The sequence below is a fragment of the Eriocheir sinensis genome, chromosome 41, assembly GCF_024679095.1.
Source record: "Eriocheir sinensis breed Jianghai 21 chromosome 41, ASM2467909v1, whole genome shotgun sequence".
In the NCBI taxonomy this organism is placed as follows: Eukaryota; Metazoa; Arthropoda; class Malacostraca; order Decapoda; family Varunidae; genus Eriocheir; species Eriocheir sinensis.
In genome coordinates, this window is record NC_066549.1 from 16,143,605 (window position 1) to 16,170,611 (window position 27,007).

General features: G+C 42.9%; 1 protein-coding gene across 1 annotated transcript in view; it reads right to left on the minus strand.

The window, feature by feature from the left end:
• LOC127009737 (uncharacterized) overlaps positions 1 to 27,007 on the minus strand; it is a 51,733-nt gene that overhangs the window by 19,944 nt on the left and 4,782 nt on the right. The gene's annotated exons all lie outside the window — the stretch shown is intronic.

Consider the following 27,007-nt stretch of genomic DNA (forward strand, 5'->3'; position numbering starts at 1 on the left):
GGTCATCCTCGTCATCACTTACATCTTAATTGCTATATCCCTTTCTTAATGGTACATTTGATGAACGATGAATGATCCCCAGCACAACTGACTTAGACGCGAAGATGCGCACAACCATGCACACACACACACACACACACACCGTCTCCCACATTAAAATAGAGAACAAAATAAATAGTCGTGGAATTAGTAAAAACACGGAAAGATAAGCCAATAGGGTTGAAGTAAAAATGTGTGTGTGTGTGTGTGTGTGTGTGTGTGTGTGTGTGTGTGTGTGTGTGTGTGTGTGTGTGTGTGTGTGTGTGTGTGTAATAATAATAATAATAAATGGTTTATTCATTTGTAGGCAGCCATAAGGGTGAAAATATACAAAATACAATACGATGAGTTTCATGTGATGAGTAATGGGGGAAGTGGGGAAGGGTGATGTGTGTGTGTGTGTGTGTGTGTGTGTGTGTGTGTGTGTGTGTGTGTGTGTGTGTGTGTGTGTGTGTGTTGGGGTGGAGGGGTCATGTGATCATGGAGGTGTTAATGACCCTCACAAGCGTCGGTATCGCACTAAGCCGATATCTGTCCGTGCGAGTTTTGACCGGGACGAGAATATTGTGGTGTCTTGTGGGTCTAGTGGGGGGAGGGAGGGCGGGTGGAAGTAGATCTCTATGACGGGGGTTGTGGAGGAGGGACTTGCCGAATTTGGTTAGGTTTGTCTGGTATCGGTCATGTAGGGTGGGCATATTCAGCTGGGTGAGTGCGTTCTCGTAGTTATTGTAAGAACTGCCCAGGATCTGTCTGCAAGCACGCTTTTGCACTCTCTCTAATTGGCGTTGCTGGGTCTTGTTGATGGAGGAAGCCCAAGCAAGAAAGGCATAGAGGAGTCTGGGGAGGATGAAGGTGGTGTACAGGTCCTTGAGCGTCCTTTGGGGGGCTCCCAGTGCTTTCATGCGCCTCAGCATGAAAAGTTTGTAGGAAGCCGGCCTGATGATGGTGGTGACGTGCTTGCCCCAGCTCAACTTGCTGTCCAGGGTGACTCCAAATAGTTTGGTAGATTCAACCACCTGCAGCTGGTGAGGGCCAACCTCCAGGGCTGGCGGTGAGATGGCAGTGGCAGTGGTGTGTGTGTGTGTGTGTGTGTGTGTGAGAGAGAGAGAGAGAGAGAGAGAGAGAGAGAGAGAGAGAGAGAGAGAGAGAGAGAGAGAGAGAGAGAGAGAGAGAGAGAGAGAGAGAGAGAGAGAGAGAGAGAGAGAGAGAGAGAGAGAGAGAGAGAGAGAGAGAGAGAGAGAGAGAGAGAGAGAGAGAGAGAGAGAGAGAGAGAGAGAGAGAGAGAGAGAGAGAGATACTTTTTTTTTCAGGAGTTGGCTATTAATACTTTCTGTATGTAGCGAAATAACCTATTATTATACTCATTTACTGTTGTTCATGTAATGTCCGGCACTTGCCATTTTAACACTTGATGCTGGTCGATATAAAATACAACAATAAATATACCAGTACCCTATCGCGACAAATTAAAATATAATAGTGATCGCCTACTGGAAAAAAAAAAAGTAAAGCCGTATTTGTGGAAGAGAGCACCGTACACCTCAATTAGCACATACGTGATTATTGCAAGTACAAGTTATGAAACATAATATCTGAAAAGTGTATTAAGGCTATACTGCACCCCTCTCACATTGGAAATAACCAGTAACATAAAAAAAAAAAAATATCCCGTGATTATTGCGAGAGATTTTTGTTTTTCAGGAGGCTATCAATAGCTCAGAAGGCTGAGGGTGGACATAGTGGCACTCTCTGAGACGAGGAGGCCTGGCAATGGCGAGATCAGCAAGGGGAAGTACACCTTCTACTGGTCCGGCATGAGCAATGGCTTCCATCTCAAGGGGGTAGCTATGGGCATCTCCAGCCAACTTCTGCCATTTGTGGTTGAGGTTGCTTCGGTTGATGAGCGTATAATGCGAGTGAGGTTGAAACACACACTGGGCTTCATGTCTCTTGTTGCAGTGTACGCTCCTACTGAGATGCGTGAAACTGAAGAGATGTTCTTCTCCAAACTTGACTCCGTATTAGACCAGTGCCCTCCCCGGGACACACTCATTGTCCTGGGCGACTTGATTGCTACTACTGGCACTGACAGGGTTGGCTACGAGCTATGTGTTGGTTCCCAATGGTTCTGGTACCAAGAACATCAACAGCTCTCTCCTGAATTTTGCAAAATCCAGAAGGTTAAGAATTACGGGTTTTTGGTATCAGAGACCAGAGCTGTACCGCTGGACTTGGTATAGCGATGCCGGAGGGGTTGCTAAAGAGATTGACCACCTCCTTGTAAATACTCGTTGAAGGATCCTTCAGAACTGCAAGGTTAACCGGAGAGCTGAGTTCTTTGCAACTGACTATAGGCTTATTGTTGCAACACTCAAGCTTCATGTCAGGTCAAGAAGAATCCCGAGATGCAACAATTCTATGTTCCATCTAGAGAGGCTGAAGGACCTAGCATGTGCTCAGGAGTATGCAGTGACAGTCTCAAATCGGTTCGATGTGCTCGGCATTCTGGAAGACCCTGTAGAACTGTGGGATACCTTCAAACGTGAGACTTTGCGAGCTGCCAAGAAGTGCATTGGAGAGCGCCCGAGATCTAGGAATGGCTTTGCCTCGGTGGAGACGCTGGAGAATATTGAGGAGAGTCTCGCTGCCAGACTTGCTGAGAATAGGGACCAATACAGAGCTCTGTCAGGGGTCTCGCTGAGGAAGTCGAGGGCCATTTAAATGCGAATGACCTTCGACCTACCTACCGAACCCTGAAGAAACTCTGCTCCAAGTATCCCTCTCAGGTGAGCGCTATCCGAACAGCTGATGGCTGCCTCGTATCAGACATGGATGGGCAGAGGGCTCGTTGGGCTGAATACTTATAGCAGCTGTACATGGCGGACCCTCCACGTGGGCAGCTTCTAGTTGCTGGGTTGCAGGTGACGGATGCTGATCCACCCATTGACGAAAGCCCTGGCTGAGGTCAGAGAGGCTGTGGCAAAGTTGAGGAGTGGAAAGGCACCTGGCACCTGTAACATCAGTGCGGAGCTGCTCAAAGCTGGAGGTGAGGCCATGATTCGCTGGTTGCTTGCAGTCTTGAATGTCGTATGGCAGTCTAGTACCATTCTTCCTGACTGGAAGAGGGGGATGGTCGTCCCTGTCTGGAAAGGGAAAGGGGACCGACAGGACTGCAACAACTACCGTGCTGCTCAGTGTGCCAAGCAAGGTGCTTGCCCACCTGTTGCTGATGCGAATTCGCAGCCACCTGCTGAAGATGAAGAGACCTTAACAGTCTGGGTTCACGTCTGGTAAGTCAGCAACTGACCGTATGCTAGCGCTTCCCGTACTGGTTGAGTGCCGACGTGAGTTTCGACAGGGGATGTTTGCAGCCTACGTCGATCTCAAGAAGGCGTTTGATTCAGTACATCGCGAGGCACTCTGGGATCTTCTGGGACTCCGTGGGATTCCTGCGGGGACTATCGGTTTGCTGACTGGCCTGTATTCTGGGACAGAGAGTGCTGTGAAGTGTGGGTGGGTAGCTTGCCCAGCTTCTTTCCCGTGAATGCGGGAGTGAGGCAGGGCTGTGTCCTTGCCCCCATCGCTTTCCAACACTTGTATGGACTGGGTACTGGGCAAAGCTGTGGACCAGTGTCATTGTGAAGCATCCATTGGCAACACCAGGGTCACTGACTTTGTTTTTGCCGATGATGCAGTAAATCTGGCGGAGTCGCTGGAGGTTTTGGTGATGGCTCTCGAGGCACTGCACGAGGAGGCGAAGCCCTTGGGACTTCAGGTCTCCTGGGCCAAGACCAAGGCACAGGTGTTTGGAGGCTTGCTAGATGAAACAGTACAGTCTGTTCATGCGTGTGGCGAGGACGTTGAAATCTCAAAAAGTTTAACGTATCTTGGTAGCGTAGTTCATAACAACGGCGAGTCTCGTCAGGAAGTCTAATGGCGGATTGGCCTGACCCACGGTGTTATGGACTCGCTCAACACGAGTATATGGCGTTTTCGATACCTGTGCAGAAGGACAAGACCCTTGTGCTCCCTGTCGTACTCTATGGTTGTAAGACATGGACACTAAATGGGGACTTGGAGAGGAGGATTGATGCCTTTGGTAATAAATGTCTACGCAGAATCATGGGATATCGCTGGAATGACTTTGTGTCAAACCGGCCACTACTCCGTGAGACTGATTCGACATATATTACCTGCATAGTCCATCAATGCCAACTCCGGCTATACGGGCACATGGCACGTTACCCTGAAGCTGATCTTGCTCATCGGGTTGTCTCTGTAAGAGACAATCCTGAGTGGAGGAGGACAAGGGGACGCCCACGGAGTTCGTGCCTTGAACAAGTCGATAGATACTGCCGGGAGGTACTCGGGTTGGGAAGGGGCCCTGCATGGAGACTCGCTCGGAGGGACCCCCGAGCTTGGCGTCGTAAGGTAGGCGAGGCGAAGCGTTCCCCGGCGTGTGACCCCACTGATTGACTGATGAATTATCAAAAGCTTCTGTATATTTCTGTATATTTCATTTATTTTTAGTTAGTTTTTTTTAAGACTCATAATCTGCAATCTTTCTACTGTGCAATGATGAAGAAACTAAGTATGTATTACTCGACATGATTGGGCTACAGAACGTAAAAGTACAACTTGTAATGTGGAGAGGTCTGTTTCTATGATGTATAGGAGAAGGCTGGCTTAGGCTGCTGTCCAATCAGGGACGAGCTTACAAACGAGATAACCTATGATTATACTGCCGATGCAGCCTCTGAGCCAATTGCAAGCTACAACTAGGTAGAGTATAGTCAGGGGAGACGCTGTAATTGCTACAGTGATATCAGTGTCAGCTCCACGCGACACAACACCAGACCCCGCAGCCAAAGTACCACAAACATCAGAGACCGAAGCAGATTAAGCACGTGAAGCAGCCCAAAAACCCGAAGCGGCACCGGACGTCGAAGCAGCACCAACTCCAGAAGCTCCTCTGGTTACTGCATGGACACCAGCATTTAGCAGCGGCACCAGCAGCGACACCAGCAGCAGTACCAGCACCAGCAGCGGCAACCGTGGAGCTCAGCGATGACTGACCAACTGGCCTGGCTGGGGCGGGCGGATTTTGTTACTTGTCTCGAATCACGATCCTGAAGTAGGGAATTTCACCTGCAGCCCTTGCCTGCTTCAGAGCCGGTACTTGGGCCTTCCTTGCTTGAACTGAAGCTTTGCAAAGGTTATCATTGATGAAGATGTTAGTAGTTTCCAATTTTGGTGAATTCCACAGAACTTGTTGACGATCAGCAAAGTTGCTAAATCGTGCAAATATTGTACTGGGACGAGACAAATCTTTATTGAAGCGTGGTCCTACTCCACGAGCTCTCACCAACTGAACGTCCGAAGCAGACACTGAACCTTGTGTTGTGTTTATACCCATGATGCATTAAGACTGCCATCAATACCTGGAAAGCAGTGGCGTACCCAGAAAATTGAAAAGGGGGGGCCAATATATATATATATATATATATATATATATATATATATATATATATATATATATATATATATATATATATATATATATATATATATATATATATATATATATATATATATATATATATATATATATATATATATATATATATATATATATATATATATATATATATATATATATATATATATATATATATATATATATATATATATATATATATATATATATATATATATATATATATATATATATATATATATATATATATATATATATATATATATATATATATATATATATATATATATATATATATATATTTTTTTTTTTTTTTCTGCGTCCAAAATTTTTTCCAAGCGCACGGATCCCATACAGCTTGGGTATTTGGGTTAGACCGTTAGGCTAAATCTAATATTTTTTTTATAAATACATGCATTGATACTACATACATATACATACATTGTACATTTTAAATGTTTGTTGGTAGCATGTAAGTACAACATAAATCTGGGGGATCTAAATAATTTGAAGCGTATTTATTTTGTTACTTGAGCGAACATTGCTTTTAATCTTGTTCATTTCTGTAATTTGCACTGCAAAGATTTACCCTCAAAACAACACTACTTTAAAAAAAAAAAATTCTACGTCGTGGCATATTGCGCCGGTGGTGCCTGATGGTTGACCCAGCCCGTTCTGGCGCAGGCACTTGCAAGCTGATATCAGTGTGAGTGATCAGTGCAGTTTCCTTCTTTAATACAGATATATCTTCTTTTAATAATTTGTCATAACATTTAAGGTTTCTGGGTGCATCCAGTGAATATCTCGGGGTCATGGTTAGAGATTGTAACCGTCTCACTTTGCCATTCACGTCTTGCAATAGTATTTCCGTTGCACCCTTGTATGCTTGTCAGCATTCTTGATTGTATGAGTAAATCTAGAACTTAGAATATGATAAGAGGACTGGTAGCTGAAAGTATAGGCACGTCAGCACAATACCAAGTCTCGGTGCGTTCTCTCCAACCAGTCTCCGTCTCTGCAGCTTGGATGGCTTTAGTTGAAAGGAGGTTGTAGCTGTCACTAAATAGAATAGAGTGGGCGGAGACTAGGGTTTTTCGGTTCTTCTCTGCGAAAACTATGGCTATGCATTTTTGCCGTCTTCATGGATTTCAGCCGATCCAGACCTATATCTGCACGGCCGCAGGATTTCATATGTGGAAGAGACTCGGTATTTATATCTTATTTTGAATAAATGACTGACTTCGGCTTCGCACATACGATATATTTAATTAAGTATCGTGTATAAAAGCCATGTCTCTTGAGGGTAAGGCTGGCACTATGGTACGGTACGGTACGGTGCGGTTGAAATTTTGATAAAAAGTACGGTACGGAATTACGGTACAATATTTTTCCTAATGTACGGTACGGTATGATGTAGGTACGGAAAATTTAGCAAAATTCCGAACCGTACCGTACCACAGGCTTAAAGCAAGTGATCATCCTAAGATATTTTATTTTATTATATTTTATATACTTTCTTGCCTATTAGCGCCTGGTAGGCTATATTTAGGAGGCCTGATACATGTATAGTCACTTTGTAAATGTGCCTTTTCCAATTTATTGACGTACCTTAATTATTTTTTCACAAATATTAATATTCATTTTTATGTAAGTATGTATTTTCTTGATGGTACGATAATGGTACGGAATTACGGTACGGTATTTTTAGCGTACTGTACGGTACGGAAAAAGAGCTTTGGGCACGGAACGAAATTACGGTACGGTATTTTTTTCAGGTACGGTGTACGGTTAAAATTTCCGTACCGTACCGTCAGGGGCGTAGCCAGGAGGGAGCACAGGGGGCACGTGCCCCCCCCTTTCAGGAACTCCTTTTTTGTGGGTTTGTTGGAAGGTATCGAGAATGAAATGCCGTGCATGGCTGTGACCGCCCAAATAGTATAGATCAGCGGTTCTTAACCTGGGGGTCGTGACCCTCTGGGGGGTCGTTTGGGGTTTTTCGGGGGGGTCGCGGAGGGTTTGGGAGAAAATAATTTATTTCATATACGCAAAGCGGCCAGCTGCTGAAAATATCAACCACAATTAGTCAGTCAGTCAGATTATAGCTACGGGGGTTGGGGGGGAGTCTGTATGTGCTCCGTTCCTGGCTGTGACTCCCAATGCGCAGCAGTTGCACCAAGGTTTTGAGTCATGAAAGTATGAGGCTAAGCAAACTGAAGGTTCATTTTGAGTCTTACCATAGCCAACTGGTGGACAAAAGCTTAGACTACTTCAAGCGACAAGAAGCTGCTCTGAAGGCCAATCGCATCGATTCCACTGGTCAGTTTGCTCGTCAAAACAAAGCAGCGCGCTGGAGGCTTCATACGGAACTGCTCTAAAAAATCGCGCAGACCATGAAGCCTCATACCATTGGTGAAAATCTAATTAAGCCTTGCATTCTGGAAACAACGATCGAAGGTGACTCATGTAGAACAGCAGGCACACAAGTTGAGGGCAGTTTCCCCTTTGAATGATAGTCAAAAGTAGGATCTCGGACATGAGTGAGGATGTTCTCCTGCAAGTGGTGAGTGCTGTGAAGAGTAGTCCTGTTTATTCCTTGCAACTGGATGAGTCGACATATGTTGCCTCATGTTCCCAACTTATTGTTTATGTTCGCTACCTTGACAAGGAAGGTATGAAGGATGAGTACTTGTACTCTGAGCCAGTGGCCACAACAACTCGTGGAGAAGATATTTTCAGAATCCGAGAAGCCTTTATCCTTATCAAACATGGGCTGAGTTGGGAAGCACTTGTCGGTCTGTGTACAGATGGGGCTCCTTCCATGATTCGTGAAGAATGTCGCTCCGCATGTCTCCTTCACTCATTGCATGATTCATCTTTATGCTCTGGCGATGAAGACTATCCCACCTGGACTTCAAGAAGTGCTCACAGACGTTGTGAAGATTGTGAACCATATCCGAGGGAGCACAACAACTTCAAGGATTTTTAAAGTGCTTTGTGAAGAAATGGGCTCTGACTTCTCTGTTCTCCTGTTTCACACGGAGGTACGTTGGCTCTCACGTGGCAAAGTTCTGAATCGCGTGCTGCAACTTCGAGAGGAAATAACGATGCTGTTGCAAGGTCGTACCTCAAAAGAAAATCTTCTTCACGAAATGATGCAAGATGACTGTTTCGTAACAAAGGTTGCCTACTTGGCTGATTTTTTCTCTGAAGTGAATTCCCTGAATATTTAACTCCAAGGAAACCTTGCAATGCTGCACACAGTTCGTGACAAAGTGGCAGTATTCAAGTGTAAGATTCAACTTTACGTGAAAAGAGTTCAGCTCAGGACAGTGACACAACTTTCTTCCCTCAGATGACAACTATCCTAGATTCTATGGCAGAAGCTGAATGCAGTTTCCGTGAGGAGATCTCAGCTCATCTTCTGCAGCAATTTGACACCCGGGTGGGTGCTATTCTGTATAAAACACAGCCGTCGCGTTTCACTCCCCTCCCTCGCCCGGCCACAAAACCCTTGCCCCACCATACATATATGGCTCTCCACACATCTATTCATCCAACTGTTTTCGTTTAAAGCCACTACAGGCCTCTTGCTGGGCCCGAAATTAAAATTTCAACGCCCCGCCCACTGCACCACTTTCAACTTATTATTCATGGTTTTCGGTACATATCTATGGGTATGTAACTGGCATACAGTACCTACAATTTCGGATCACCAGGCACCACCTGGATGCAGTGGTTGTAGCAAAAAATACCCAAATATGGGAAATAAGGCATGCAAATGGCGGCGGCGGCGATAGTCTTGGTCCTGGCCTGGGTCTTGGGTCGAAAGTGATCTGGCTAACACTGCTCGGCAGTGGGGTCCCTCCGGGTCACCCAGATCCTCTAAAATGGGTGCAGGCTGCGGCGCTAGCTGATCGGTTCCGCTAAATGGAACCACCCAGAAACGGGTTACGCTAAATGGAAGATGCTATAATACGCAAAACTGTGAAACGAAATAAAACATTAGTTCTGAAGGCATATAAGAGCTTATCCATTATATCCTGAACACAAGTTATGCGTGAAGGTCATACTTATACATCATTATGACAGTTAAAATTCAAGTGTTCAAGTGTCAAGACAGAGGGAAAGCGGCGGGTGGCAGGGTGGTGGCCACCGATAGTGGCTCGTGTGCACGCTGTCATTTGAAACAACGGTATCTATCCCTGGCCACTGTGGCCGGTCGGAAAAATGGCTCCGCCCGCCTCAACTTGCCACTGTTTTGTGGTGACCACAAAAAAAGTGGCCCGTGTGCATGCACCCATAGAGATGTGTGTTCTATTTTCTATATTAGGGTAGGCGGTGGCCGAATTGGTGCGTGATGGACGACGCTTTCAGTCACCGCCGAGTGGCTTAAAACCGTCCTGAAGACCACCCATCAACCCGGACTCTAGAGGAAGCCGTCCAAGCGAATCAAGAACGAGTTCCAATGCAAGATGGCGCCACTATAAACACTCGCCCTGCGCAGAACGGGCTGGGCCGACCATCAGGCCGACCATCACCATCAGGACCCACCAGGAAGATGCCTACCGGCGCAACAGGCAGCGACGTAAAAAAAAAAAATTGACCATTATTTTGTGGCAGCCACTGACCACTAAAAAGTGGCTCGTGTGAATCCAGCCTCAGAGTTGAGTGGCCACATGTGGCGCTGCCTGTATAGCCAATACGGTCCATAATCATGGGATTCTAAATGGTTATGGTTATTTCTAGCAACACAAGGATACAGCATAGCCTCGTTACACTTCTCAGAGATGATGTTTCATAACTAGTAGCCTACTTACAATAATCACGGACTATTTTTCAAATGGTTATGGTTATTTCTAGCAACATAGGGATACAGCATAGCCTCATTACACTTCTCAGAGATTATGTTTCATTACTAGTAGCCTACTTACAATAATCACGGGATACTTTAAATGATTATGGTTGTTTCTAGCAACAAAGGAATGCAGTATAGCCTTGTTATACTTCTCGGTGGTGATGTTTCATAACTCGTGCTTGCAATTATCACGGGATAGTTTTCAAATAGTTATGGTTATTTCCGGCACGAAAGGAATGCAGTATAGCCTCCTTACACTTCTTCGTGGTGATGTTTCATAATTCGTACTTATGTACATTAAGCACGGGATAGTCTTCAACTGGTTATGGTTATTTCTAGCAACATAGGGATATTATATAGCCTTAATACATTTCTCAGCGATTTATTAAAATGTTTGAGTGATGATAAGTATCTGTAGCACGACCACAAAATAATTAGGCTACATATATTAATCCTCTTTTCCTCGCCTGAAAAGCACGAATAAAATTTTACCCTATCATTATTTTATCGTGATTGTGTTACAGACGTTTACAGGAAAGAGGGTACGTGTGCCCTAGTATTTGTGTGTTCGCCTAGGAATGAGTGTGTAACAAACAATCAGTCACTCCACACTGATGTCGTTATTATACACAATTAGAACCATCGTAGAGATGTTCAGTTTACAAAATTTCATTGTGTATTCCCGTCATCCTGAGCAATTTGAGTGATTGCTGTAAAAGGGATATCGGTATTATTACTGAGACTGTCAAGATCATCAAGCCTGAAGTTCTTAATGTTTATTAATATCAAGAATTCTTCGTACTGAGGGTAATACAGATATCAGGATGGAGTGTTTGAAGTCATTTATCGATCCTTTTTTCTTCTTTTTCTTTATCAGTATTAGCAGGAGTTTGGAGGCTTCGGTACCTCTTCTGAGATGCCTATCTAGTAAAGCACAAGAACAGGGATTTTTAGTACGAGGAGTAGAGAAAGTGCGTGGAATGTGTCTCCATTCTAGACACAATCAATATAATCATTCCACGGGTAATCCGTATAAGTATATCCGAGGTCATCCCGCTGAGCTGAAGCACGAGATCACACCGTCGGTGAGTGAAGATGTGGGAATTTTAAGATGAGGAGTTGGCAATAGTCGCCATTGCACTGGACGAGGAAGAAGAAGAGACAAAAACGAAGTCGGAAAAAGAATGGTGTGTGGGATCATCCGATCCTGGAAGGCAGTAAGAGTGAAGCGGAATTCCATTCACTGTTTCCTAGATTGGTTGATCATGAAAGTAAATTCCACGAGTACTTCAGAATGAGCATTTGGACATTTGAGAAAATACTGTTGAAAATTGAAGATGAACTGAAAATACAGAACACAACGTTAAGATAAGCAATCGCCCCAAGAGAAAAACTGGCTGTATGTCTAAGGTAAGTTACATTGTTTTTTTTTTTAAGCTTGGATTAGTCAGTCAGCATAACTGCGAGGCAAAAGAAAAAAAAATGTACACGGGATCACTTTATTAGTTACTGTTAGGTGAGACAAAAAATCCTTCGACTTGGATTAATCAAAGAGAATAGAGAGGTAACAAAGAAAACTTGAACAGTATCCCTATATTCCTTCACTGTTATATTTTGTATATCAATTTGCATATAATTATGAATAGTAGACATAAGGATCAGCTGAACTGTGAAGTAGGCTTTACTGGCGCACCGGGGATGCTCTCCTGATGTTGTGTCGTGTTGTAGAGGTGAGGTGCTTGATGACGAAGCAAAGTACTGTGACAGATATGGTGATGGTGATGGAAGAGGATAAGTAAGCAATATGTGTTTGTGTTTGTGGTCTAAAGATGTTTTCATTTTGATTAAAAATGTACTTTCCTTCATCTTCTCTTACCAATGAAAACACTTTAGTTTTAATCAAATGTTGGTCGGCATGACTGAATTTCTTTACTGTAGTTGCCATCAGCGAGAAGAATGTATCAATTGGAACTGGAACCTCTTTCTTGTTTTTATTCTCCACTAAGTATCTCATCAGAGTAGCAGATGCACTGTTATTATTTTCCTGGCTCGCCGACTTACGCATGCGACGTTTTTGCTGAGGGGGTGGGCTTCGTCCGACAGCACCGTCTCCGCTGTTTTGTTTGTTGAGTGATTCCTGTATGGCAACAGGTTCTGCAGTATCAGAATGTTCGGATTCATTTTCTTCCTCTCTCACAGATGTAATTCGGATTTTGTCCTTTATAAATGCAGACAGAAATGACATATGTTCCTGATACTTCTATTTTAGACTCTGAAGCTGCTTAGCCGCTCTTTGTTTTCTTGTTCATGTGTTTACGGAACTTCGATCGCAGGGATTCCCACCGTTCCTTACATTCAGACCCTGAAAATAAGTAGTCTAGATAACGTGATTAATAGATTTCATCGTTTTCTTTCTTTCAGGTTCTTGGCTACAGGGGACTCCTACAAAACTATAGCTTTTAGCTATCGTCTAGGCCATTCAACCGTTCGGAAGATTGTACTGGAGGTTTGTCACGCAATAATGAAGAAGCTGATGGCCGAAGCGCTAACTCCAAACAAAGATGACTGGAAGCGAATTGCATATGAATACCAGAATCAGTGGAACTTCCCAAATTGCAAACCTTCAGAATGTATGTAAGGAATCTTAATCTTAAAGCATCGCCCACTAAAGTCGGTTTCACGAGACCTGGCGGAGATTTTCCTTCAGGGGTGGACTCGCGGGCTTGGCGTCATTACTTGAAGGACGGTCTCCGCGCCGCTCATTGGCTGTTGTTTACTAGATCTAACCTGCGGCAATATCGTTTGCCATGGCATAGACTACTATCTCTCCCTCTCTGTTACCTCTTAAAATTAACATTATTGGTATATAAATGTAGTTATTCTTATAATCGCTCTTCCTTATGGCTATTTTTTAGTTAATCACCCACAAATAATAGAAACATATATCAGGACTATTAATGATACCATGATGAAAGAAATGAGAAACTTCTTGCCTTAGGCCAATGTTTACGTTAGGACTCCGTAGCATCACTACACATTATAGCTAAGCCAGGGCTAAAAATATACCAAGAAATCTTACAATAAATGAGTTAATTAACTGTGTTAATTACTGTGTAGACTGTAGCCTAGCAATTTGTAGTAGTAAAAAGTAAAAAAAAAATGTCTAGCTGTAAGTCGCTTCAGCCGCTGGACACTGTCCGTTTACGTGCAGTTCCAACTTAATTTTGTCACGAATGTCGTTTCATATATGCTTATAGTAGTTCAAAAGGCACATACTTATCAATAAAGATATTATTGCATTAGTTTTTATCGGTGCAATATGTTACACCTCAAAAAAGAGTTTTGGTAGGAATACAAAGTCAATTTTATGCACGTTAGAATAAGTTAAGAAATGGCCAATGAGCGCCAATGATGCCAAGTCCGCGAGTCCATCCTTGAAGGCTTAAGTCCCGTTCACACTGTGCCGACTCTGGGCCACGACAATCCACGACTCTAGGGTAAACGAGGTCTTGGGTGTTGATGTGAAAGGGTCGGGCATGTCTTGAAAGAGGTCTTGAGACTGTTGCCGAATGCTGCGCTGACGTACGTCGTGACGGGAGTCTGGAATCGTGAGGGTTAGCACAAAAAAGTATTCCATGCTAAACTTTCACGACAAGAGTCGGCAAGTGTCTGGACCAACCATCACTTCCGGTTGAGGTGTGAGGGAGTTCGGGGGCAGTCGTCAAGACTGTCGTCAATAGTCTTGGCTTGTCTTGAGACAGTCGTGACGACTGTCGGGGCCATTTTTCAAATTTTTACTGTTTCCTGTCGGCACAGTCGTCTGTGCCGACTACTTAAGAATGATGAGGGACTGTCGTGACGACAGTCTTCGCCTAATGAAGGACGTTCGTGACGACTGTCGGGTCAGAAATATTGGCTAACACTGCCGCCATCAAGAATTTTTATTTTTTATTTTGCAATCACAAGCACAATAACAATTGGGCATGGTTACGTTTCGCTGGCACAAACTTTGGAGCCGCACAGCACGCACGCTCTCCTTTTGCCTCGATCTCTCTTGTGTTGAATGACTCAAGTAGGGTTGCCACCCTAAGGTCAGAAAAATGTGGAATGCAACATCTCACTCTCCAATACGGAAGTGATCAATATTTAAAGGAACGGGTGGCAACCCTAAAATTTATCGAGCATGCAATGAGTGACAGCCGCAGCACGCTGCTGGTGGAGGCAAGAGTGAGGAGTGAGGGACGTTACGTCGCGTATTATACACGCATTTTAGGACGAACCTTTGACAAATTTTACGGGCTGATTTTGTGATTAACCGAAAAACGCGCTCACTACAATTTAAAGATACTGAATTTTATCTGCTTGACCATTCAGATAACAAAATAAGGAACAAATGGCGTTCCGTATTGGTTCAAAACAGAACGATACATTTCATTTTCGAATACAGAGCGATTCCTTATTCTAAGGAACGGCAAGGCTGCCGCAAGACAGTCGCGAAGATCACCATGAAGACCGTCGGTCAACTCCTTGGCAACTGTCGGCCAGCTAGTCGGCCAACCAGTTGACAGACAATCTGGAAGACTGTCGTCAAGACCATCAAGACTATCGGCCAATCGGTCGGCAGATTCGTGGTTATCGTAGACATGGCGCGATTTTTAAAAAATGACCGTTGAGACTCTTCTTGAGACTAGTTGGCAGCATGTTGCAGACATTCTGCCGAATATCCCAGACTGTCGGCAATCATGGTAGCCGACACCAAGACGCCAAAAAATTATTGGAGCGTGGGAGCCGATTTGTCAAGTGCAGAAGTCGCTGGGTTGTCGTGGCCTAGAGTCAGCACAGTGTGAAAACGCCAAGTCTGGTGGAACCGACTATAGTGCTAATGCTCTTATTACAACAACATGTATACTTCACAATCTAATACACCCTGATGTAATGTTGCTACATACTGCTGACATGCCCTCATTAGATACTGTACGTGCACTGCAAGAGACAGGAGGAAATATTACAGGACAGGGCGTTTGGGGTTAGAGACACATACATTCAAAGATTATTTCGTCTCCCCAGCAGGCTCAGTGCCTTGGCAATATGATAAGGTATAAGCATACAGGGTGTCCCACGAGTTAAGGTAGTTAGAGCAGGATACGATAATTCAGGACATTCTAAGTCGAAAATAATCTATACACATATGCTCGTTTTTGCTTCGTTTTGCGAAAAAATTGAGGGTTTAAAGTATGGCTCTTTGTGTTGCGGCGACGGTCCATTTGTACAAATTACACCCACCTATCACTGCGAGAGATATTGTTGCACCAGAGAGTGTGTTTTGTGTACTGCGTTTGTGGTAAGGCAGCAGTTTGTGGGCTGAGGGTTTTCAGGGGCATGTAGCGTGGGGTGTAACGCGGCGCGGGGAGCAGTTTCGAACGGAGAGTCGGGGGAACGCTGCCGTAAGGTGGAAGCTGAACTGACATGCTGCCGCCGTTTCTGTGTTGTACCTGCACTGCTTGTGTTCGTGCCCTCCCTGTGTGCCTTATAGCTTGTACTGTGCCCTGTGGACTAGTGTGGCGTGGTTGGACCCTGTGATTAAAGTGAGGAAACTAGTGATGTGTGTATCCTTGTGCCCTGCCTCGTGACCCCCCTCCTGGTGAGCGCCCTGGTGTGAGTGTGGCGTCCTGTTGCCGCGTCGTTTCGCTGTTCTGGGACAAAGTATAATCATAACAAGTATGTTCACGCGCAGGAGAGGCGTGGCAAAGAGGTGACGTCATATAGTTTCGGTGGGTCCGAGGCGTGGAGGTAGAATTGGCGGAGTCGACACTAGTAGTAACAAATGTACGGAAGTGGGGGATGCCTCCGCGGAGGGGACTGGAAGTGGGGGTTTCGGGGGTCAGCGGGGGGGTTACGGAAGAAGGGGTATCTGGACTCCCCCCCCCCCATCTCTTTTACCTTTTCACCCCCCCCCCCCACCCCACCCCACCCCCTCTCGGACTAGCGTAGGGAGGCGGGAGGATGACGGGAGTAGGGGTGCCCAGCAGGGAAGGGGGGGGGGGTGACGGGAGAGGGGGTACTTGAAGGGTTAAGATAAGATCTTGGGTCCTCGAATGACCACGAGATTATAATCAAGGAAAAGGTTAAGGACATTAGGTTAATGACCAGGGTGGAATATGAATTTACTCTCTAATGCAAGTCCGAAAATAAAATAAAAAATCGCCATTGAACGTAAGACTCGATAAATTATTTAAGTTTTTGCTGGATGTATTGTATCATTATCTTCTTATTTCTCATTTCTCAACTTGTTTCTTCTTATTTCTTTCCTCAACTTATATATATATTTTTTTACTCCGGTTATTTGGTGCACTACACTGCAGCACAAAGTCTTTTTTTTCTGACTTTGCATTAATTAATGTCTTATATCTCATTTCTTAACTTCTTTCTTCTTATTTCTTTTCTCAACTTGCATTTCTTTATATTTTCTGTCTGCTCTTCGGTGTCATATGACCTTAGACGTTGCCGCATCGAGTTTACCTTTTTCCGTGAAAAAGGGATCATGTGTGTGTGTGTGTTCCATTCCCCTCTGATTCTTGAGAAATCTGCGGCTAGCTCGAAATTTTGTGGGCCAACTTTTTTAGCCGAATATATGCTCCGAAGCGGAATTTCGTGAGGATTCTTATGGTATCTTCAAATTCCTCCTACGTCTATTAGTTCCCGAGTTACACCTAGAAAACTGATTTTTTTTTCTCTCGTCAGAGTAGCCTAACAAATAAAAATCACTCAAAGCTCTTCATCTACGTTCCTTAGAAAGATTGCCATATGTTACTATTAAGAAACTTATCCAAACAACTGCAAATTTGACGCACTTTCATTTTTTTTTCTGATTTTGCATTAATTAATGTCTTATATCTCATTTCTTAACTTCTTTCTTCTTATTTCTTTTCTCAACTTGCATTTCTTTATATTTTCTGCCTGCTCTTCGGTGTCATATGACCTTAGACGTTGCCGCATCGAGTTTACCTTTTATTGAGGATTCTTATGGTATCTTCAAATTCCTCATACGTCTATTAGTTCCCGAGTTACACCGAGAAAACTGTATTTTTTTTTCTCTCGTCAGAGTGGCCTAACAAATAAAAATCACTCAAAGCTCTTCATCTACGTTCCTTAGATAGATTGCCATATGTTACTATTAAGAAACTTATCCCAACAACTGCAAATTTGACGCACTTTCATCGAAAACTTAATTTTTAATCATTTTTTATTTACTTTTATGGCGCGTTTCGCGTTATCGCCCGCCAGAACCTTTTACCCTTGATGACACGAAATGCGTCATCGTGCGCGAGAGGGTTAAATAAGTCAGATGTATCTCAAATTCACTGTCTGGGCAGACAAATATTCGGAAAAGAGAAGGCAAACCAGTTTGTAGATATATATATAAATATGCTGTATATTCACGTTCTTATGGATGTCTTCTTGTTGATTTGGGTATAAATACTCCTGACCCCCTACAGTTTCGCTCAACTCTCCCTTCCATCATACCTTTCTCCCTCCCTCTTCTCTCTCCTCCCCCCTCCCTCCCCTTCCCTGACCGTCCCTCGTGTTATTAAATAAGTCAGATATCTCTCAAATTCACTGTCTGGGCAGACAAATATTCGGAAAAGAGAAGGCAAACCAGTTTGTATATATATATATATATATATATATATATATATATATATATATATATATATATATATATATATATATATATATATGTATATATATATATATATATATATATATATATATATATATATATATATATATATATATATATATATATATATGCTGTATATTCACGTCCTTATGGATATCTTCTTGTTGATTTGGGTATAAATACTCCTGAATCCCTACAGTTTCGCTCAAACAATGTTGGAGAGCCTCCCAGGTGAACGCGTATTCCGATGGTGAACTCCAGGAAAAAGGAATTCTTACACATTCTATACTCCCAACATAACGAACCCTATGGTTTAAGCTCTCAGCTACTTCTGATCTTACTCTCTTAAGCCTTTGTAGCTGCTTTCTTAAACCCTCGAAGTCCGCCTTCCTGAAGTTAGGTATTAAGTGTTGTTTCTGCTGACTCTATCCTCCCATTTAATATTAAATCTAATTTCCTTATGATCACTGTTACCTAATGAACCCCCAACCTCAATGTTGCTTATTATGTCCTCTTTATTAGTTAACAACAAATCCAAAATATTTTCTTCCCTCGTTGGTGTTCTAATTAACTGCTTAAGGAAACTATCCTGCGGCGGGAAATGAAAAAGAACCATGCAGCATGGAAAAACTGCATGGAAATTTGTGTGCCTGTGAGAACAAGACAACGCTTGCTGAGCACCCAATGAGATTATAAACATGCTCAGAATGTTTGGAAAGTAGCTGGGTGTCAGAGCCTGATGGACTATTTGTTGCTTTATGTAAAAGTGGATGTTGGCCTTCTATGTGATGTCTTCCTAGAGTGGAGAGGTATTTTGAAAACCCAGTGGAGGTTGGATATTGTAAATTATGTTAGCCTGCCAGGATTTGCCTATGACTCTTTTCTGTTAAAAACACAGCAGGAATTAGAGATGCTTAGTAGCCCACACATATATCATTGCATTCAAACAAATGTGCGTGGGGGCTTCACAAGTGTTGTGCGTCGTTTTGTACGCACCAATAACATCTACACGAACCCTCAGTTTAATCCAAAACATGATAGAAACACTTTCCTTTCATATCTTGACTTCAACAGTCTTTATCCCACTGTAATACAAGAGAAGTTACCATGTGGAGATATGAGAAAACTAGATGAGACAGAAATGCACTGGTTTTTGAGCGGGAGGGGGGGCTAGGTTAATCAAGCAACCGATGGCGATTTTGGATACCTCATTCTGTGCGATACTGAGGCTGTCTCACGTGAAGTCATTGAGAAAACGGATGACCTCCCACTGACCATCAGAAGACACAATATCATCAATAGAGATATATCGTCAGCCGCACACGAATGGTATGAAGAAGAAAACCGTCCAGTACCGTGTAAGAACATAAAACAGATTGGAACACATGTTGCTCAGGAGAAAGTGCTGTTTGCTCTGTCCCTCCTTAAACTGCTTATTCAACTAGGCCGGGTTGTTAAAAAGTGCATGCTATTTATATGTTTAAGCAAAAGCACTCACAAATTGCAGCGCACTCTCATTGCACATAATGCGGATTACGACATGACGTTAATCCCGCGTGAATTAACGCTACCTGACTTTGAAAATCAAACTAAGACCAAAATATTCTGTTCACAAATACCATGAAGTCATCATAAATGACTTGAGATTTATTGACGCGTATGTCTTTATGTCTGGTTCACTCGCGGCTTTAGCGAACCAATTCATCAGCAATGGGAACGAACCCATATGCACACAACAGATGTTGAAAGATGTGTCAGCACCTGCGTTACCATTATTGATCAAGGGAAAGCAGATTTTTTGTTATGACTATATGGATTCGATGGAACGACTTTCTGAGACACGTCTTCCATCCCGCGAAGATTTTTTTCAATTCGCTTCATGAAGCAGAACTTTCCGAAAGTGATTATAAACATGCTCAGAATGTTTGGAAAGTAGCTGGGTGTCAGAGCCTGATGGACTATTTGTTGCTTTATGTAAAAGTGGATGTTGGCCTTCTATGTGATGTCTTCCTAGAGTGGAGAGGTATTTTGAAAACCCAGTGGAGGTTGGATATTGTAAATTATGTTAGCCTGCCAGGATTTGCCTATGACTCTTTTCTATTAAAAACACAGCAGGAATTAGAGATGCTTAGTAGCCCACACATATATCATTGCATTTGGGAAGGCGGTGGCTGAGTCGTCAAAGTAACGGCCTCGTGTTCAGGAGGACGCGAGTTCAATCCCCGCCCGGTGCCACCAAGCTGGGATTTTTCAGCCGCCGCCGAGTGGCTTAAAACTACCCACATGCTGTCCAGAAGACCACCTATCAACCCGGATTCTAGATTCGAGGATCAAAGATGAGCTCTGGGAGGGCAGCATGAGCCAATGCAAGATGGCGCCACTATAAACACTTGGCTGCGCCAGAACGGGCTGGGCCGACCATCAGGACCTACCGGAAAGAAGCCTTGGACCGACCATCAGGATCCACCTGGAAGAAGCCTACCGGCGCAATAGGCTGCAATGTAAAAAAAAAAAAAAAAAAAAAAAAAAAAAAAAAAAATGTGCGTGGGGGCTACACAAGTGTTGTGCGTCGTTTTGTACGCACCAATAACATCTACACGAACCCTCAGTTTAATCCAAAACATGATAGAAACGCTTTCCTTTCATATCTTGACTTCAACAGTCCTTATCCCACTGTATTGCAAGAGAAGTTACCATGTGGAGATATGAGAAAACTAGATGAGACAGAAATGCACTGGTTTTTGAGCGGGAGGGGGGGCTAGGTTAATCAAGCAACCGATGGCGATTTTGGATACCTCATTCTGAGCGATACTGAGGCTGTCTCACGTGAAGTCATTGAGAAAACGGATGACCTCCCACTGACCATCAGAAGACACAATATCATCAATAGAGATATATCGTCAGCCGCACACGAATGGTATGAAGAAGAAAACCGTCCAGTACCGTGTAAGTACATAAAACAGATTGGAACACATGTTGCTCAGGAGAAAATGCTGTTTGCTCTGTCCCTCCTTAAACTGCTTATTCAACTAGGCCGGGTTGTTAAAAAGTGCATGCTATTTATATGTTTAAGCAAAAGCACTTTCTTGCGGACTTCATTCAGGATAACATAGGGGTAGAGGAGGAGGAGGAAGAGAAGGAGGCTGTAATCATAATTTGACCAAATTCCAATAAACAATAAACAATAAACAAGTCAAACAAACTCAATGTTTATTGGAATTTGGTCAAATTATGATTACAGCCTCCTTCTCTTCCTCCTCCTCCTCTACCCCTGTAGAATTATCGGGATGACCGTAAGATCGTGACTCCAAGGTGCTAATGTAGTATCTTTTGTCCTCAACTACAGATATCCCTCTCTTGGGATATTTTACTGTACTCATTCGTCCATTACGCACTGTGAATCCCTGATAGTCAAAGGTAAATGTTTGCTTCTGGAATAGGACGTCTTTGTATCGCTGATGAGCAATTTTTTTTCTTTATGAGCTTTGGAACGCTCTTAGCTGAACTCAACCGGTCACTGTTTGCCAAGAGGATGGAGTAGCACTTTGGTCTTACACCTACAAATTCTGAGATGGTTCTTTCCCTCACTTCAGACTTGAGAAATCCGAGCTTGCCTTTGTTGTCTGTGTTGTACAAGGAATGTGAGGAGCTAAAGTTGCTTGTGTCTATATAGCTTTTAAAGGGTTCCTGCGAGTACTCTGTTAATAGATCAGGAGTTTCAGTTTCTGTTATTAAGGAATCAGTGTCACAATACACTAGTTTCGCCCGATCCCCGTAATGAGCCTTCATGATACTGTAAAAGAAATCATGTAGTCGCAGCTTGGACAGCTCTAGGACGTAGTAGCCAATGTAGTTTGGATGATTCACCTGTGAATATTTCTTATGGCGAACTACAACTACATGACCATCATTGAGAGGTACAACACGTTTAAAGTAAGGACTTCGGACCAGCTTCAAAAACTTTTCGCGGTTGGTGACAATATCTATGTCTTCACTATATTTGGCCGCGTTCATCAGGAATCGACCAAAAATGCTGTTTGAAATACACTTGATTGCAGTTTTCTTGATAGGGCAAGTAGCACTTTTGCGGGCTTCTATGTTATCCTGAATGAAGTCCGCAAGAAAGTGCTTTTGCTTAAACATATAAATAGCATGCACTTTTTAACAACCCGGCCTAGTTGAATAAGCAGTTTAAGGAGGGACAGAGCAAACAGCATTTTCTCCTGAGCAACATGTGTTCCAATCTGTTATATGTTCTTACACGGTACTGGACGGTTTTCTTCTTCATACCATTCGTGTGCGGCTGACGATATATCTCTATTGATGATATTGTGTCTTCTGATGGTCAGTGGGAGGTCATCCGTTTTCTCAATGACTTCACGTGAGACAGCCTCAGTATCGCACAGAATGAGGTATCCAAAATCGCCATCGGTTGCTTGATTAACCTAGCCCCCCCTCCCGCTCAAAAACCAGTGCATTTCTGTCTCATCTAGTTTTCTCATATCTCCACATGGTAACTTCTCTTGCATTACAGTGGGATAAAGACTGTTGAAGTCAAGATATGAAAGGAAAGTGTTTCTATCATGTTTTGGATTAAACTGAGGGTTCGTGTAGATGTTATTGGTGCGTACAAAACGACGCACAACACTTGTGAAGCCCCCACGCACATTTGTTTGAATGCAATGATATATGTGTGGGCTACTAAGCATCTCTAATTCCTGCTGTGTTTTTAACAGAAAAGAGTCATAGGCAAATCCTGGCAGGCTAACATAATTTACAATATCCAACCTCCACTGGGTTTTCAAAATACCTCTCCACTCTAGGAAGACATCACATAGAAGGCCAACATCCACTTTTACATAAAGCAACAAATAGTCCATCAGGCTCTGACACCCAGCTACTTTCCAAACATTCTGAGCATGTTTATAATCTCATTGGGTGCTCAGCAAGCGTTGTCTTGTTCTCACAGGCACACAAATTTCCATGCAGTTTTTCCATGCTGCATGGTTCTTTTTCATTTCCCGCCGCAGGATAGTTTCCTTAAGCAGTTAATTAGAACACCAACGAGGGAAGAAAATATTTTGGATTTGTTGTTAACTAATAAAGAGGACATAATAAGCAACATTGAGGTTGGGGGTTCATTAGGTAACAGTGATCATAAGGAAATTAGATTTAATATTAAATGGGAGGATAGAGTCAGCAGAAACAACACTTAATACCTAACTTCAGGAAGGCGGACTTCGAGGGTTTAAGAAAGCAGCTACAAAGGCTTAAGAGAGTAAGATCAGAAGTAGCTGAGAGCTTAAACCATAGGGTTCGTTATGTTGGGAGTATAGAATGTGTAAGAATTCCTTTTACCTGGAGTTCACCATCGGAATACGCGTTCACCTGAGAGGCTCTCCAACATTGTTTGAGTGAAACTGTAGGGATTCAGGAGTATTTATACCCAAATCAACAAGAAGATATCCATAAGGACGTGAATATACAGCATATATATATATATATATATATATATATATATATATATATATATATATATATATATATATATATATATATATATATATATATATATATATATATATATATATATACAATCTGGTTTGGCTTCTCTTTTCCGACTATTTGTCTGCCCAGACAGTGTATTTGAGTGAGATCTGACTTATTTAATAACACGAGGAAGGAAAGGGAAGGGGGAGGGAGGGGGGAGGAGAGAGAAGAGGGAGGGAGAAAGGTATGATGGAAGGGAGAGTTGAGCGAAACTGTAGGGAGTCAGGAGTATTTATACCCAAATCAACAAGAAGATATCCATAAGACCGTGAATATACAGCATATTTACATATATCTACAAACTGGTTTGCCTTCTCTTTTCCGAATATTTGTCTGCCCAGACAGTGAATTTGAGATACATCTGACTTATTTAACCCTCTCGCGCACGATGACGCATTTCGTGTCATCAAGGGTAAAAGGTTCTGGCGGACGATAACGCGAAACGCGCCATAAAAGTAAATAAAAAATGATTAAAAATTAAGTTTTCGATGAAAGTGCGTCAAATTTGCAGTTGTTGGGATAAGTTTCTTAATAGTAACATATGGCAATCTATCTAAGGAACGTAGATGAAGAGCTTTGAGTGATTTTTATTTGTTAGGCCACTCTGACGAGAGAAAAAAAAATACAGTTTTCTCGGTGTAACTCGGGAACTAATAGACGTATGAGGAATTTGAAGATACCATAAGAATCCTCACTAAAAGGTAAACTCGATGCGGCAACGTCTAAGGTCATATGACACCGAAGAGCAGGCAGAAAATATAAAGAAATGCAAGTTGAGAAAATAAATAAGAAGAAAGAAGTTAAGAAATGAGATATAAGACATTAATTAATGCAAAATCAGAAAAAAAATGAAAGTGCGTCAAATTTGCAGTTGTTGGGATAAGTTTCTTAATAGTAACATATGGCAATTTTTCTAAGGAACGTAGATGAAGAGCTTTGAGTGATTTTTATTTGTTAGGCTACTCTGACGAGAGAAAAAAAAAATCAGTTTTCTCGGTGTAACTCGGGAACTAATAGACGTATGAGGAATTTGAAGATACCATAAGAATCCTCACTAAATTCTGCTTCGGAGCATATATTCGGCTAAAAAAGTTGGCCTACAAAATTTCGAGCTAGCCGCAGATTTCTCAAGAATCAGAGGGGAATGGAACACACACACACACACACACACACACACATGATCCCTTTTTCACGGAAAAAGGTAAACTCGATGCGGCAACGTCTAAGGTCATAATTATTATGACATCGAAGAGCAGGCAGAAAATATAAAGAAATGCAAGTTGAGAAAAGAAATAAGAAGAAAGAAGTTAAGAAATGAGATATAAGACATTAATTAATGCAAAATCAGAAAAAAAGACTTGGTGCTGCAGTGCAGTGCACCAAATAACCGGAGTAAAAAAATATATATATAAGTTGAGGAAAGAAATAAGAAGAAACAAGTTGAGAAATGAGAAATAAGAAGATAATGATACAATACATCCAGCAAAAACTTAAATAATTTATCCAGTCTTACGTTCAATGGTGATTTTTTATTTTATTTTCGGACTTGCATTAGAGAGTAAATTCATATTCCAGCCTGGTCATTAACCTAATGTCCTTAACCTTTTCCTTGATTATAATCTCGTGGTCATTCGAGGACCCAAGATCTTATCTTAACCCTTCAAGTACCCCCCTTCCCTGCTGGGCACCCCTACTCCCGTCATCCTCCCGCCTCCGTACGCTAGTCCGAGAGGGGGTGGGGGGGGGGGGGTTGGTGAAAAGGTAAAAGCGATGGGGGGGGGTACAGATACCCCCTCTTCCGTAACCCCCCCGCTGACCCCCCCAACCCCCACTTCCAGTTCCCCCCCGCGGAGGCAACCCCCACTTCCGTACATTTGTTACTACTGACACTGCTCGCTAATCCCCTTCATTGAGGTGAAGCAGCCGAACTTTCATTTTTAGGGCCTCAAGATGAGGGATACCCTTGTGAGAGCTCACGTCCACTACCTTATCATTCATTATGATGGTGGTGTTTTTGAGAACTGTACATTTATTGTTGCGGTAGATCTATTTCGTAAATACTTACCTAGACAACACCTGGCAGCCTGGCCGAGCCCATTAAGGGGCAGCTTGACCTGACAACACCTGACACCTGACAGGTGGCCACTACCTTGCGGCCCTAAAGAGTGGCAGTTCAGCGGATTCAGTTTTTAGGGCTGATGTCGACTCCACAAATTCTACCTCCATGGTCCGAGGACAGAAAACGGAGTAATTGATGGGTGACTTGTATTTTTTTTTGTCCACTCTATACTACCTTTTCAGTCATTCTAGTATTTCTTTATTAACTCCAAGTATACCATTTTTCTTTAACAAAAAATCATAATTCCACGTTTGTGTTTAAAATTGGATGTGCAGCCACCTACAGCACATTTATTAGGCATCCTGGTCCACGTCAATGCTGCGCACCCAACTCCGTCTCGCTGCAGACTGACTCCAGTGACTCGCCTCCACGCAACGGACCCCGCCTTTGAAGACAACTTGACGTCATGCGCGGGCCCGACGAGATTTTCACGGGAAGTGACCAGACTTGTTATAATTAGATTTTGTTCTGGGGTTCACGACCCCCGTGTGTTGCTCGGCACGCCGCCTGCCTGTCCGTAGTTGGTGTTGTGCCGGGGGTGGCGTAACAATATTCATGAACTGACAAATGAAACTGTAATATTTTTGGAATGTATGGAAATCGCATGTACTGTGACAACACTGTACGATTTTTTTTTTTTATAATTATACACACAAGAAAGTTTATCGAGGCAGCCTAGCCTAACAGCGGGAAAAGGGGTGGAGTGGTCATCTGTTGGCTAGGCTGCCACGATAAACTTTCTCGTGTGTATAATTATAAAAAAAATCGTAGTGTTGTTACAGTACATGCGATTTCCATTCATTCTAAAAACGTTAGTTTGATTTTTCAGTTCAAGAATATCTCTCGTAGTGATAGGTGGGTGTAATTTGTACAAATGGGCCGTCGCCGCAACACAAAAGAGGCACACTTTAAACCCTCATTTTTTTTCGTAAAACGAAGCAAAAACGAACATCTGTATACATTATTTTCAACGTAGAATGTCCTGAACTATCGTATCCTGCTCTAACTACCTTAACTCGAACTAAGAAAGCCTAAAAAAATACATTGCCGCAGGAAGTCACAAAATATTAAGAAAGGTTTGTAAATACCTTACCTTCGCAATCCATTTGCCTGCTTATTTTCTCCCAGCATCTTCTTTTTGCCGTGTGTCACTATACAGTGGGGAAGTCAGGTCATACTACTCTGCTTTTGCCTTTACAAACTCAATCAACAATTCATCTGAAACGACACAATGGATAATGTGTAATTCTATTTAGTTCTGCAAGA